Source organism: Drosophila eugracilis, unplaced genomic scaffold, assembly GCF_018153835.1.
Source record: "Drosophila eugracilis isolate 14026-0451.02 unplaced genomic scaffold, ASM1815383v1 contig_1363, whole genome shotgun sequence".
In the NCBI taxonomy this organism is placed as follows: Eukaryota; Metazoa; Arthropoda; class Insecta; order Diptera; family Drosophilidae; genus Drosophila; species Drosophila eugracilis.
Genome location: NW_024572165.1, coordinates 17194 through 26609, shown reverse-complemented (window position 1 = coordinate 26609; position 9416 = coordinate 17194). Strand labels below are relative to the sequence as shown.

General features: G+C 38.8%; 1 long non-coding RNA gene across 2 annotated transcripts; it reads left to right on the top strand.

The window, feature by feature from the left end:
* Positions 1-290: 290 nt before the first annotated feature.
* On the top strand, positions 291-2900 carry LOC108111624. 2 transcript variants are annotated; one of them, XR_001772596.2, is made up of 3 exons: positions 291-1491; positions 1546-1877; positions 1935-2900. It is a non-coding gene; the product is annotated as an uncharacterized LOC108111624 (long non-coding RNA). The 2 variants fall into 2 exon arrangements; XR_005993934.1 differs by having other exon boundaries at positions 1546-2900.
* Positions 2901-9416: the final 6516 nt, after the last annotated feature.

Here is a 9416-nt window from a genome sequence, read left to right as displayed (position 1 = left end):
CCACATTGGAGATATAAACAATTGTTTTAAATATTCAAATATATCGAAGTTTGCGCAATCAATGTTAATTTCGCCAGTGTCAAATGCGTTTTGCGAACGTATATTTTCTCAAATAAATTTGACAAAAACAAGAAGTCGAAAACGGTTTAAAAATGAAAATTTGCCACACATATTACACATTAAACAAGCATTGTGCGAAAGCGGATAAATCGAGATGTCGGTGATTGCAATAGCTCTGATGAATAAAATTAAATTAAAGAAAAGAAAATGAAAATGAAAGACTTATAATGTTCCTTTTTTTGTTATTTTATGTTATATCTTTTGTTAAAATATTAAATAAGTACATGATAACCAATTACTTTTAAGCATTGATAAATTTAAGAATTTGAAACAAAGAACTGATTGAATTGAAATGTGAAATGAAAACTTAGAACTTAATGTCGACGGTCAAAACATTGTTATCGATAGTTAAGTCAGTATTAATAGGAAATTTAGTATTTTTTAAGTTATCCGCTTTTTGGCCCATTGAAGTACGGGCTTATTAATCGCGGTTATGTGAATGCCGCCGAAAAGTGCCTTTTCACTGTCTTGTGAATAGTAGGAGGGCACACTGCGGTAAGAAGAAGAGCTATATTTGTATTGTAAACTAATTTAATGAATTTACAGAATAAAACGTTCCGTACGCCATAGCCATAGTCCTTTGAAGTTCACCTTTCTCTGGACCTACGCGTGGGGGGAGCCGTTTAAGGCAACTCCGCACTTCACAAGACGACATCTTTTATTCGCAGTCCTAGGGAGACTGCAAGGGCAACTTGCGCTGGAAGACGGCTTGACGACCAGCTAGAGAGTTGCCAGGAGCGCACGGAGCGCATTTCCCGTACCAGCAGAGGAGTCGCAGCCAGCGACATAGACGGCGCAAGGAGCGCCAAACACTGAGTACGGACGCAGTCGCAGGCAGCGACACGGAGACGCAGCCGGCGTCAGTTCAGGAGACGCAGCCAGCGTCAGGTTAGGAAGCGCAAGGAGCGCCAAGCACCAGCGGTCAGGAGGCTCAAGGACCGCCGAGCATCAGCGGCAGCAGCCAGTCGGCACAGGTCCGCCATTTTGGAGCGCTAGGGCAGCGCCATATTTGGACCATATTTATTTGGAGATGCAGCATTCCCCCAGGAGTTCCCGGCTGAACGGAGGGGAAGCCACCCCTACAACAACGCAGCAGCCAGCGAGTAGTGCAGCAGAAAACCGGCCAAGGGTTAACATAACCACGGCGGCGGCCATTTCTCGCCCAGCCACTACAGCGACTACAGTAGCGTCCCAACCAAGGAGTACTCTAACAGCAGCTGCGAGCTCAGAGCCGGAGCCAGCCACCCACGGCGTACCTTTTGGATAGGATCACGGCGTTCGAGAATGAGCTGAAGCAGGTTAGAGCCGTGAACACAACGAACACCGCTGAACTGCGTGCGAGAGGTGTCGCCGATTACGGAGCAGAACCTGGTGAGGATCGTTTCCTTCGCAACTAGAGTGAGTAACCTCACGGCCTTCTTGCAGTCGGCGAAGGCGAAGCAACATCTGGGAAACCCCACCCTCATGGAGGAGCTTGTGCAAAGCTTCCCACCAGCCCAGCAAACGAGTGGATTGGGCCAGGCACGCTGCATCGATCGAGCCCTTTCCCACTGTAGAGCACTTCAGCGTGTGTCTACAGGAGTACGCAAACATCGTGTGTACCATTTTGGGCGTCGACGGAAGGGAGCCGAGGCGTCGAGTTCTACACGCGAGCGTCGACCAGGACGGATACGAGCAGCGGGATGACCGGCATAGAGGTTGTCCAATTTGTGGAGGGCAACATGCTACGACGAACTGCAGGGAGTTCATCGGAGCTGGTTTGATAAAATATCTAATTACGTCCGTAAGTTCGTTGACAACTGTATTACCTGTAGGTTATCTAGTCCGGCTATGATGAACCAGCTAAAAAAAGGCCCAAACGGATGAGGGAACTCCCAAGGGAAAACCAAAATCCTCATACAAAATGTGTACACCAGGAACTCTTGCTTTTTAGGCTTAAACAACAAGGTGTCTTGTTTTGCTACAGAAATCGGAACGTGTCAAAACACTCCCTGAAATGCTCAATGTGTCAGAGCTAAAAATATATCGAGACGTATGTAGTCTCCTTCAACCTTTCAAAATATCAACAGAGCAAATAAGTGGGGAAAATTACGTAACTGTAAGTTTAGTAATACCACTTATTTTAATGTTAGCAGCCAAAATTAAAACATTGCAAATGGAGACGAAGGAAGGAAAACGAGCTAAGGCGCTCATAAAAATTTCTGAAAGAAGGTTTCAGGCTTTACAGAATAATGAAATTTTGGTTAAATCAACATTATTAGACCCTAGGTTTAAAAAAATGTATTTGGCGCCTTTAACGGTAAAGGATGCCATTGCTGATTGTCGCGAAACGGATTAGGCTATCGATAGTCAGGATTTTTATGAAGTCTAGTATTTAGTTTAGGTTTTGGTCGCACTAAAATCGGGTAAAAAGGAATACAATATTTGGCGGATAAAACACATCGATTTGCGCCATCACAGAAAGGGGAAGAGAAACTGCGGTATGGAGGATAAGTAATTATGTATCAGGTTAAGAACAATTGTCTTTTAGAATAAAACGCTCGTTACACATCACTTCAACAATAGTCCTATTTGCGAGTGTTATAAGGCATTCCCGTGATTGGCCAAGCGGTGACACTGATATTACTCTTGAGATCAATAAATGTACTCTTAAGGGAAGGGTATGTGATCAAGTTAAAACTTTGTTTACTTCAATAAGTAATTGATTAATCAGTAAAACTAATAGGCTTAATATTATAACATCTAAATTTTGCTAATAATAATAAAAACACATTCTTGAATATATAGTAAATAAATTATTTAAATTTTTACAGATTTCCGAAAAACGGAAGACTTTTTTGACGATTTCATGAGCTCACACAATCACTCAATCACAAAGAGTTGAGCAGTGCGTCGGAGCAAAATAAAAAGCTCCAATTGTATTTTAGCTTGCCTCAAACTGCTTGGGAATGTAACCCGTTGGAAGTATGGAAATGCCATAGGGCGACCATGCCGGGCCTTTACCAGGTGGCCATGAAACACCTTATCACCCCAGGTAGCTTGGTGCCTTCAGAGCGGCTGGCTTCCGCCATAAAGTGTGTCGTTTGCGACGCTAGAAGCAGAATGACGGACATACACATCAAACAAAGAGTATTTGTAAAATCTTTAAATTCCGCAAATTGGGTTTGTTGAAGAATAGATCGGTCATTTATCATTATTGTCAAATCGCACTTAGTTAAATGCTCATCATTGTATTGTTTTTCTAATAGCAGCTAGTTAAATGCACATTATTGTTTTGTATTCTCTATCAAAGCTTTAAGCTCACGCATAACCGAAATTGCAGTAGATCTGTATTAGTATTGCAATATCACGTGTTTTTCTGCATTATCTTTTTATTTTTTGATAAAAAAAATATTATCGATACGATATTTTTAAAATATTCGACAACCCTACTTGCTTTGCCCATACATTGAATCTCATCATGCAGGACAAGATAAAGCCGATTATTGCCAAATGCAAGCGTATCGTCGCTTTTTTTAAGAGCAGCTCAAATGCATATGCCAAATTAAAATCTGTGGAGGATACTGATACGTCTTACAATCTCACACAAGAAGTCCCGAGCAGATGGAATGGCTGCTACAAAATGGTGAGCAGGATTCTTAAAATTAAAGACTCGAGTTTTCGAGTATTACTGGATACAACAAAATTTCCTCCACCGCTGACAGCAGAAGTTTCGGTGCTGTACGACAGCCAGCCGTTTGTTGCTGCTACCAACAGGGCCTCTGAAAGCAGTTATGCATTGTCTAAGCCACATGCATAAATCCTTTATGACTTTGGATGGTGTCAAAATGTTTAATTATCGAAGCACCGTCTCTGCTGACTGCGCTGTTGAAGTTCTCCAAAACTAGATATCCAATCATCAAACCACAAATTTGAATCCATACACCGACTCAGAAAACAATCCACCGACACACGACTCTTAAGAAAAAACACCTTTATTTTCATTTATGAAAAGTAAATTGGGAAAGAAAGTAGACACCGATATCGGATGGTATTACTCCGACAATATTTGGAGAGGCCGCACGCAACTCCAGATATAAATCCCCTAGACTATTGGAAGGTGTGTACATTATTTATAATTTGAAGAAATCGTAATAACATTTACTTTCTTCACAGATTCGCGGCACTGAAATGGATGCGCTGAAAGGATGTGCCCAGCGCTACCTGTGCATCCCAGCGTGCTCTACTGAGTCGGAGCGCGTGTTCAGTAGGGCTGGGTGCATCATTAGTACGGTTGATAAACTGATTTTTGCCAGCAAAAACCAATGGTTTTTTGAATTTTCATTCTTATTCTTATTTTTTCGTTGCTGCGCATATCAAATTTTTGTTTACAATCGATTTAAAAGGAGAAAAAGCAGACGAGCTTTTTGCAGCACTCAATGACGGATTACAAACCAATGGATTCGACATAGGATTTGCTGAAGATACTATAAACGTGATTTATGGTGAGCGGAATAGCTTTATGTCTAAAATACGAGCTGTAAACAAATCAAAAAAATTTTTGTCAAATGCGTTTGCCATTTGTCTGCACTTGCATCTAGTTATGCTTACAAACAACTTCCTCCTCGAACAAACTATCAAAGAAGTTTATATTTATTTTTCAAAAAGTTCAAAGCGTCGACAGAAATTTAAAGAATTTCAAAGATTCGGACTCCGTATATATATCTAGGGTTCCACCACTTACACGCCCTGAAGATCTTTATCATCCCACTCTGGAGCTGGCGATCGATGTTGGACCACTCCAAACGACTGAGCCTACTAGGGCTGTCAAAAGGTTCGATGTTTTAGCATGTCAGACTTTTTTAAACTTAATATTCTTATCTCTGATTTTGACTGGTCCGATCTCTACGCATGCAATGATATGACTTCAGCTTTAAACATATTCTACCATGCATTAAATTTAATTTTTGATATATGTGTTCCGATGAGGTACCCGCCCAGAACGGATAACCCTCCTTGGTATACCAAGAGCTTAAGCTCCTTAAAATATATAAAGTTCAGGCTTCAAAACAAATACTTAAAAACTAGAACTCCGCTTAGTTACTCTCAATACTTAACTGCTCGGTCAAATATTACCGTGCTGAACGCTCAGTGATATAAAAATTATTTAGCTCGTTGTAGGACCCAATTTAGACAGGATCCGAAACAGTTTTATAATTTCGTTAAGACTAAGCGTAAACCAAAAACGTTTCCTTCAGCACTAACGTTTGAAAACTCAACGGCGAGAACTGATCAGGCAATAGCCGATATGTTCGCCAAGTTTTTTCAAACCACATACTCACCTTCGACAACCGCTAGGCATCCTTATGTCTACGGTGTTCCGCAGTCGAACCTCGTCACGCGACCTTTTCTATCTAAGAGTGGTATTCTTAAGGATCTTCAGAGTATTAAGCCGACCTACTCTGCGGGCCCCGACGGCGTTCCCGGCTTTGTGCTTAGGTACTGAGCGTCTTCCATTTACAATCCTATTTTCAAACAGTTTAACCTCTCGCTTGAAACGACTACGTTTCCCCCTATTTGGAAGGAATCTTTCATCATTCCTTTACACAAGAAAGGAAAAACTTTGGATGCTGGTAATTATAGAGGTATCTCCAAATTATCAGCAATTCCTAAACTCTCTGAGAAAATTATTGTGCCCCATTTGCAACACCAGTGGAGATCAGTAATATCTCCATATCAACATGGTTTTATGACTCGACGGTCTACAACTACAAACTTACTTGAATTTACCTCTTATGTCATCACTGGGTTCCGAAAAAGTCTTCAGACAGATGTCATCTACACTGACTTTAGTAAAGCATTTGACTCTGTAAATCACTCACTTTTAGTTCATAAACTCGACTTAATCGGATTCCCATGCGATCTTCTTAGGGTTGAAAGTTATCTGACTGGTAGAACGCAACGTGTTTTATTTAAAGATGTCTTGTCTGGTCCGGTTTATGCTTCATCCGGTGTCCCTCAGGGAAGCCAATTAGGTTCTCACATTATTCATAAATGATCTTCCAATCGCTTTAACAAATTCTTTTAATTTAAAGAAAATTAAATTTAAAAAAAGAAAATGAAAATGAAACACTTATAATGTTCTTTTTTTGTGTTTTATGTTAAATCTTTTGTTAAAATATTAAATAAGTACATGATAAATTACTTTAACATTGATAAATTCAAGAATTTGAAACAAAAAACGATTGAATGAAATGAATGAAAAATAGAACTTAATTTGTTAAAATAGTAAATAAATACATGATACTCAACTTTAAATAAATTATACTCCACTTTTTTAAATATAATTGTATGCGAAGTTCAAATATTCAGGCGTTTTACCTGACTTTTTTTATTGGTATTTTAATGGTATATTTTGAAATATGAAATAGTATATTTTAGTACATTTTTTAAGGAAAAATCTGTCCGGCGCGATTACACTGTTGTCATGCCACGCGCCAGAAAACGTTTCTGTTTGAAGCAGCTCTGAGAGCACCCAGAAGCAGAGGACAATTCGGGTGAATCCACGACATGCATGTATTCTTTCTTCAGATTCGGATTGCCTGAACGTATCTCAAATTAATTGGCCCGCAAAACTGAATACTGTTCATCAAGAAACTTCTTGTCTTTTTATTGTGGAAAAGAATATTATGGATACCATATTTTTTTTAAATTTTCGAACTGAAATATCGGTATAATAAGAACCATTTAATCAATTGTATTGCATTCTGCTTCATGTGATAATTAAAAATATTTGTACAAGAGTCGTCATTGCGTTAAATATGCATTCATCCGTCAGCCACATTGACCATTTGGGATTGTTGCGCGGAAACAATTTTCAGTATGGCGGTGCTATGTAGCTTCATAGATCAAAGTGCACTAGCATTATAACAATGTTTTATCTTTAAGCTTTAGTTTCTTCATGCTTTTTGACAAAAGGTGCCGCTTTGTCCATTTCAGCGAGCTAAATAAATATTTTTCAATTGTGTAAATCAGTAAAGGGTATCTTATAGTCGCAGCACTCGACTATAGCGTTTCCTATTGTTTAACATACTCTATATTTATATATTTATTTTTCAAGGCACAAACGTTGCACAAATTTCTAAACGACGACGTTAATATTTTGTATCTGCTGTTTTTGCAGCCAGTGCTAACTTAAATGCAGCTCATCAACAAAATTTTTTAAACAAGCACTGGAAACTCAAAGGAACTTTTAATGATATCATATTTGTGGTAAATTCGTAAAAAAGCAAAATCATTGAAGCTATTAATATTTTAAAAAATGATAAAGTACGATTGCTATTATGTTTGTCTAAGCAATATCTATATTATGAACAAAGCCTGAAATTTTACACTTCCTCAAAGTGCAGAAGTTCGAAGTCTGAGCTGAACTGTCTAACTACGCGGATGCAAGTGGAAATAAGATTTTCGGCACTTGCATCATTTGCGCCTAGCCTTTTATAGTTACCAAGGTCGAATGTTCAGCCAAATATGTAAATGCAAAATTTAAGCTGCGAAATAGAATGGCCGTTTAAACATATTACTCAATTTTACACATTAGGTATTTTATCTGTTCAACCCATATTTTTTTTGTAATATTAATAACATTAAATATCATATCCTATCTATCTATATACGGACTACTATGAAATCCCAGCAGATTGCATAAAAATGATTGCAACTCATCAGACCTACAAAATAATAGGGAGGCATGATTGACGAAATTTGCAGACTTCTCAAAAACACTTAGGAATTAAATAAAAAATTTGCTCACCAAAATAAACAAAATTAAGTAAGCGAAAAAATTATTTTAAAGTAATATAACTCTAACTTATAAATATTATTAATATATTAAGAATCAGTGTGTGTGTTGGTGTTGAGGAAAAAAAGAGAGATTGGTAACTATGTTCGTTTTCCAAATAAATAATCTAGATTGTTGTCCGCGCTGGATACATAGTCACCGACCGCAGAGCGTCTTTGAAACTCAAAAACGTAGACATGTCTATATTCACAAATAAAAACTAATTGGTTTTAAATAAATAAACAGAAGCATTAAAACAAACAAATTTTACTTTTGTTTGAAACTGTAAATTTGGTCAAAATGTTCTTATTTCATTAAAAATATTTTTTTTCATTTTCGAATTGAATCGATTTTAAAAAAGTAGAATTGCTTACAGTTCTTCTGATCACCGTCCACTGCCAAATGGCACCTAACCAGCACCTGGTCCTTCTTATATACCTATTGCCCGGAGTTAGTGTGACCGTCCATGTAAATACCAGGGCAGTGTGCCCGTTCGCTGACGACATAACGAGCAATAAAAACCCACGGCAGTGTACCCGTTCGTTGATTTAATTTCAAATGCCTTATATAATAATAACGGAACTTATATGAACTCGCACATGTTTTTGCGACGTATGCCGGACAATGAGATTATCACAAAATTTGTTGATGAGGACGGGGAAGACGACGAGGTGTATCAAGCTATAAATGCTCTGATCTTGAATTTTATTAAAATCAATGTAAACCCAGGACCAGTACCATGCTATCCGACTTATTGTGTAGATGGTGTTGAAGCTCGACATATGCTGCGTGAGTTGTGAAAGGGCTCAAAGTGTAACGGCGCCTGTAGCGTCTGCTAAGCTCAGTGTTTTTAAAATATTGTTGACAAAGAAACGAGCCGATTTTAAAGCTAGTCGCGCATATCTGATTGGCATGAACAAAATCTGTTTAATATTTCTATCTCAGCTGTAGACCGATATCGATCAATTTTGAGTTTAAACTCTGATATTGACGTTACCGGATCAGGCATAGATCAGAGGGGCCATATCGGGGAGATGTCGATATCAAGCTTAACAGCGTTTCCAGATCATTGATTACTGCCACGTATGCCCGTCCCTAAGACGGCGGTTCAAACTTATGTCCGGCGGCCATTCCTTTTTCACTGAACCTGCTGCCAATCATGGCGCGTGTCGCTGAATTCAAAAAAAAAATCAGCAAAGTGCGTAATAATAAATCTTGAAGGAGCTTCCAGCCAGCGAAAGTGATAGACAAGGGCCACCAGTAATTTTTAAAAAGTTAGTAAATTTGCATCTGCTGGTTTGGTTATCTTTAACCTCAAACTTTTTGCAGATCGCAAACTTATCTTTTTGCTGTCGCCGCCGAGATCCAGTCGGGATGCGCGTCGGTTTGCGCGGCAATCAATAAATCCTCATCAGTGAAGTACCTAAAAGGAAACTCCCAAGATTTCGACCTTTGGGGCACAGGTACGATAGATCCG